At 36.6% G+C, this 6,941-nt stretch overlaps 1 protein-coding gene across 4 annotated transcripts in view; it reads right to left on the bottom strand.

Moving 5' to 3' along the window:
• The window catches only part of LOC107715321 (cell adhesion molecule 1-like), a 326,676-nt gene that overhangs the window by 251,298 nt on the left and 68,437 nt on the right, over nt 1-6,941 (bottom strand). The gene's annotated exons all lie outside the window — the stretch shown is intronic.

Genomic DNA, 6,941 nt, shown 5'->3' with positions numbered 1-6,941 from the left:
CTATTTAAAAGCGACGGAAAGCGAGGAAAAGAGGGAAAATTCAAACAAACTAAAAATTAACAATTGCTTTACTCCGAATTGCCGCTATTTGAAAGTGAAAGTAAAATGCGCACGCAGCTTTTACAAGCTATTTAAAAGCGAAGGAAAGCGAGGAAAAGAGGGAATGCCCCGCCCCCACGGTGATACTGGTATTACCGGTGTTGTCACACGTCGATTAACCGGTGGGAAAATTTCCTCACCGTCACAACCCTAGTATAAAGAATGTTTTTGCTCAGTTGGCCGAAATGTCCGCCCAATAGAGAAAAGTTTTGCTCAGCAAGAAAAAAAATTAGAGGGAACATTGGTGATGGGATCGTTTAAATTATTGGAAGTCAACAAACGTGAGTGCTGTAATATGTGCTTAGCTTAAAAACAATATAATAATCATAATCATAATCATAATCTAAAATATATTAAATTATATATAAAATATAATTTATTTTAATATTATTACATTGTATAGTATTGTTATACTATAAATTATACTATTCCTAATTTAAATGTTCCAATATTCCAAAAAAAATTTAATGAAAAATGTAAAATTATTGGAAGGCAAGTGAAATCTGAACTACCCGCCCGACAGAACAACCAGGAAAAGAAACAAGCAAAAAAAGCACCTTATTGTTGAGTCCTGTAATGGGGTCTCCATTTGATTTGTTGGCTAGAGTGTCTCTCATCTCCCCAGATCCACAGAGCATGTGTGATATTCAAGTCCCACACAATCTGTGAGCCTCGCCTGCCATTATGCAGAGAAGGGTTTCATTTTGAGCTCATGTGACATCTCCCACTTATTGCGTTCAATCTGTACACATTAGACTATACGCCGAGAGCTACTTGAGGACCTGTCACTGCGCTGTCTAGCATATGCAAATACGCCATACATAAATAATAGCGGGTAGGACAGAGCATAAATAATCCAGCACTTCAGGGTAGAATCGGAGAACAGCTGTCCCATAGGAGTGGCAGACACTTGGGCAGGCACTTCCGCCCATGTCCCCTCCCTCCTGCCGAAAAAATAAATAAATAAATGAATAAAAAAAATAAATTAAAAAAAGACAGTCACTTCCTCCCTCACTCTGCACAGCGTTTATGAACAGATGGAACATGGCTCTTGTTAAGGTTTCTAACTCAGCCCCTTGGCCCCCTATGGTTCCCTGAGGTACAAGCCGTCTGGTGAGCGCTCGTCCTATCGTCTGGAGGAGCGGGAGGGTCAATCGGCTACGGAAGTGTACAAATCACCACATCAGATGAGAACTGCTGACGGACCGTTGCGGTGTCTTTTTAGCTGCAGTCCGCTGAGGTAATTAGGGTTATATTAAAGAAACCTCTGGGCTGCTATGCTTTAATTTTAATTCCCTTAAGATGCTGCTGTCACGGGCCCATCCAGAATTGTACAAAAAAATAGCAAGCATGTTGGCACAAACAGGTTGACGAGTTCAAAAAGGACAGCAGGCTGGATAGTCAATGGTGTAAATGTCACATTAAAACGTCTTTTATTCTCACAGGAGGAACCAAAATAACTCTTTTGGAGGAAAAAGGGAGGAGGAAAGTGAGGGTGGAGCTCTAGTATGGTTCCTAAAGCTCACTGAATTAAATACAGGTTATTCCTCAATAAAACTTAAGCTCTGGGGAAAAGTGCTGATTGATTAAAGGAGCACATTTAATGAGAGTGGACTGAACTGCAGCAGCTATGCCGACTGTATATTCTGAACTCTAAAAGAAGAATGGGAAGGAAGCAAGGATGTCAAAGGTACCACTACTTTACCGAGTCGATACAATAAATAAAATAAACTAAAGTATTCAATACATAAAATGAATTAAACAACTCAACTCGGCAACAGAGTGCTGTACAGATGCGTTCGAACACTAAAAAAACGTAATGGTGAGTGGTCAAACGCATTTCTTGGTCGAAATGTACATCTTGGTGATTTGTTAATGTAATGTAAACACAGTCTCTTTGTCTTAAATGTAAACAGAGACAGCAAAAAAAAAAGTGCGTCAAAACAGCAGATCTATGCTTCAAGCCTTGAAGTGCAAATGCAGTCAACAGATATAATATAAATTCATACAATATTGACAAGAAAAAAAATTACTCGCTACTCTTGGATAACTAAAGCCATTTACAACTGAAAATAAACAAAATTAAGCCAGAAAAAAAAAATCAATAAATAAGTTTGGGGTTTAACAACTTGTCACTGGGGCAGCACCCCTAAAGGAACAACTTTGTACCGTATCTACCCCTAAAAGCTGCATATTAGTACCTTAAAGAAAGAAATTGTATCCTTAAGTTACTACTACGAACCTTTCAAAAAAAACTTTTGAGGGAACTGTCCCAGTGGAAAGCTGTTTTTTTTTATTCTGCTGTACAAAATAGCCTACCTGAAAAACAGATGATTTAATTTCTTTTTACTTGAATAACTGCTTGGAAGGAATGCTTATTTAAATAAGAACTACTTGAAAGTTACATGCCATTTCATTATACTGCCAGATGTACTTAGTGAAGTTGGCAGTCTCTAAAAGATGTGGAACATAATTAATAATAGTGAGTACAAATCAATAATATCATGATTGTGATGCATGAGTGACGTTTTAACTGATGCATTCACATATGACTATAAAGCATACAAACCCCCGAGAGCCGTCAATCTTCTAGTTCAAAACATAAGAGAAAAAGTAATAAATTCCATGTTATGATTTCTCATTTTGTCTCAGAACTCAAAACATCCTTTCTTAATCATTCCTGGTTATAATAGTCTGCCTGCTGGGCACCCTGATGTCATCTGAAGGACTGGATGAATTAAGTGTATCCGAGCACATTCCCGACAAGAATATGAGGAGATTTCTACAGATATATTTCTTTTTTGCCAATTCTCTTTCAGATAATTTGCAGCTGAAATTGGCAGGTGACGTACATCACAGCTTTAGAGCTGTAACTGACATGCCCTGCGGCAGAAAGTAGCAGCGCAAAAACGAGACCAAAGTTCCTGCTGCTCATTCCGAAAGCACAAACAACACTGAGTCCTGGATAGGGCTGGGTATCGAGTTCGATACTTTTTAAAATGTAGCCTAACAGATGTGTAAACTGAAGACTATTTGAGCTTTAAAACTATTTGCACTGATTTTTTGTTTGTTACATTTTGTTCCTTTGTGCAGTGGCTCAGGAGATGAGTCTTTGAGTTTGTATAAACATCAACAAGCTGAAAAATAAAACCAAAGTTTTTTTTTTAGATAATGTAATCTTGTTAAAATTGATTTCATAAAATTGGTATCGAAAAAAGTATCGTTCAGGAACCGGTATCGAAGTCAAGGTATCGGTATCGAAAATTTTTGAACGATACCCAGCCCTAGTCCTGGATGAGTGCAAAAAGTGAGAGCAATATAGTGGGGAAAAAAAAGGGACCTTTCTGTGACTAGTATGGTGACTAGTAGCTAGTATGGTGTCTATGGGAAGTAAATGAAAACAAGGTTAATGCATTCACTCCTCATTATCCCTGCTGGAAGGAGCCATACATATCGCATAAAGAGCAGGAAATCAAAACCGTGTGAGGCGCAGGCAGCGTGCCAGCAGCTCCACAGACAAGACACACTCTGTGTTCCTCTCCATTCCAGAGAGCTTGGAGAAAAGAAGGGAAAGAAAAGGAGCCATCCGGCACGCTCCTAAGCCCCACTCAATGTCACGCCCTCAGAACTGACTCCCGGGCGGCAAGAAAAAGCATTTCAGGTGAATTATGACATACTGATGGTGTGGTAAACTGGTGAGCTGCAAAATGACTATCCAAAGCTTTGGGGAAATGCTGTAAGCTCTGTGAATATGACAAAGCAGAGAAGAAATAAATGCTACCTTTTTTTTTATACAATCACATCAACTCCACACAATTTTATTTGTATAAAAATTGGCATATAAACCAAAACTTTTACCATATGAAGAAATTTGATGTGTTAAAAAAAAATCTGTCTAATTGCTTTGCCTCTAATTGTACCAAAAGGAACTGAAACAAACATGACTGTTTCAACCAGGTTTCCCAACTGGGCTGCCACAGGTAACAAATAGATTTTTGGGAAAATCAACTTGAGATTCACCAATATTAAAATCAAACTGTCAATACCAATAAGCTGATAATTATTTAACAAAAAAACACACACACAAATTAGGCTACATAATTACATAATAATTACAGAATCTGTGTAAAATAAATAAATAAACAAATAAATATTAAATAAACAAAACAAACAAGTAAATAAATAAATCTAAAAAATACATTTAAATAATAAATAAATTAAATAATAAAAATGAATCTAAATAAATACAATTAAATAAATACTAATTAATAAGTAATAAAAATGAATAATATCGGCTAATAATCATTTTGAACAGTTTTATTAAATTATTAGCATTACTATTAGAATAACTAAGCGAGCATTGGATAATGAATATAACATGAAAAAAATATATAGGGAAATTAGCATGTATAATTAAACAGAATGTTACATTATTAAATATATTTAAAAACATTATTAGATATATCAACCAATATATAAGCTATGCAATATTGACAGAAATTTATTTTAAATTTATAAATCGCCCATTATCCAATGTCATCCTTACAATACATAAAAAGGGCTTACTTGTAGTTGTCTTTGGAAAGTATGCTAAAAGTATTTAAACATTTCACACACCACCTTTAAGACTGTAAAAATGTGCGATCCCATTAGGATCAAGGGGCGCCAAGATGCCTTGGTGATACCACTTGGTGGTTTACAATGAAAGGCAGAAACAGGCATTAAATCTGCCTGGGCCACATCCATGCAGCCCACCTCTGCTGCGGCGTGAAACCTAATCACTGAACAAGGGCAGTCTGCTGGCCAGCGATCGCCATCAGTCTCTCTAATATAGCCAGGCAACTTACACCCATACGTAGAACCTCTGCAAACATAATACGGGCCAGTTTGCATTACAAACCACATGGGAAGAGCAAAGGGCACTTTGCGCGGAGGGGAGGTGGGCTTTTACAGCTTCAGTGAAAACAAAAAGAAAGGCTATAGCGAGGGGGTGATGTATTTACTTTTCCACAGAATTACCACAGGTCCATTTAACACAACCTGCGGCAATCAGCTAAAGTGCAGCTTACCCCCATGCAGCCGCATCTCTCTGTTCTGAAATAATGCCTATTATAGTGTTTCGGTAAAGAACACTCTTGACAGGTAAATGCGTCTCCAAAGAAATGTTCCATGATAAAAACAGTCAGGCCCAGATGCACATTATTCCTCATTTATCATTCTTACAAGTTGTGGAAGGACTCTCATTTCTCCCCTTAGTTTATCGGCAGGCACACTACATACTAGCATGCTAATGGAAAACAGACTAAAAGAAGCATTTTGACTGGAGATTAATAGGCTGACGGAGGCAAAAACCACGCTGTTTAGTCTAAAGTAAGAACAATTTTGCAACAGAGCACTGATTCCATCTTTTATAGTCTTTAAGTATTTAAGATTGTCAAATAGACATCATACTGTGATATGTTCTTTACCATGATATAAAATCAGGACCAAATTTCCCTATAAGAATATATACTATTCTTGTTCTTTTTTTTTTATTCACTTAAATCCATCCATAAAAAAAAAATCCATTTAATAAATGGGTAAAAAAAAAATTATATAAAAGGCCATTTCAACAAAAAAAATAATAAAATAAAATACAGATGTGGCCATCAAGAATGCGTGTTTTTTCCCACGGCGTGCCGCAATTCCTCCCGCGGAATGCTGCTGAATCCCGTGAGCAAGTGGTTTAGAATTTAAATAAATGTGTTGTGCTTCACAGAATATCCACCAGATGCCGCATGGAACAACATACTGGATCTACAGGCCAGACCAAATTGTTCGTAAACACTTTGCAATTATTTGTCTTCGACCGATTGTTAAATATGCTTATAGATTATTACTGCACGTTTCATTTTTAAAATAGAATTAACATAATTATCAGTGTCTGATAAATTATTAACTTTATGTAATGTTGTGATTGTGAGAAAACATTCACAATAAAATATAAATAAAATAGTATTAGACACAAATGTTTGATATGGTAATACGGACACTGAAAAAAATTTCTTTACACATGACTGCATGAGTGTAAAGCAGATCATTATTTAATGTCCTTTGTAAATAATTTATTGCGCTAGCACAGTGTTTCCCAACCTTTCTTTAGTCGCGGCACCCTTTGGAAATTTTAACAAATTTGTGGCACCCTACAAAATTAATTTTGTCACAATATTTGAATTTCTAACTTCGATATGATACTTTGAAAAGTATAGATATTCGGTACAGCAGGGAAGAACTGCAGAATATACTGTCATACAGATATTTTTAATATTATAAAAAAAATTTGTCCATCAATGGTGGCAATCAGTAGGCTAATTTCTAAAGAAAAGACCAATTTATATGACAGATTTTAATGTAGGCTTTTATTCATATGTAAACATTGTGAGATAGCTAGTTATAATGGTAATTAAACAAAGTTTTGCTCACTTCATGTAGTTTTTCAGGTAGGTCTATCACACAGTAGGGCTATTAAGAGATTTTTTTTTTTTTTCCAATTATCCAAATAATGTTTAATCCTAGAAAGCTATTATTATCAGAGGACACGTGAGCATAACGGTTAGCAGATCAATGAATGAGAGGGCAGCGTTACCAGAGTTGCCCATTTACCACACCTTGTTACAGCACAGTAGGGCTATTGCAAACAGAAACAATACTGCACTACATAGATGTTTCCTGTCAGCTCGATTTTTGAGTGGACTTTGCTGTTCCGATGAGCATGAACGCGAGCGACTGAGCGGAGCACACACACGCATAGAGTGGGATAACACGCAGAGCGTCACACCACGTGAAAGTGAAACCTGAGCGGT

Source organism: Sinocyclocheilus rhinocerous, unplaced genomic scaffold (genome assembly GCF_001515625.1).
Source record: "Sinocyclocheilus rhinocerous isolate Xijiao unplaced genomic scaffold, SAMN03320098_v1.1 scaffold299, whole genome shotgun sequence".
NCBI classification, from domain to species: Eukaryota; Metazoa; Chordata; class Actinopteri; order Cypriniformes; family Cyprinidae; genus Sinocyclocheilus; species Sinocyclocheilus rhinocerous.
Note: the sequence above shows the minus strand (reverse complement) of the source record. Positions and strands in the feature narration are given on the sequence as shown.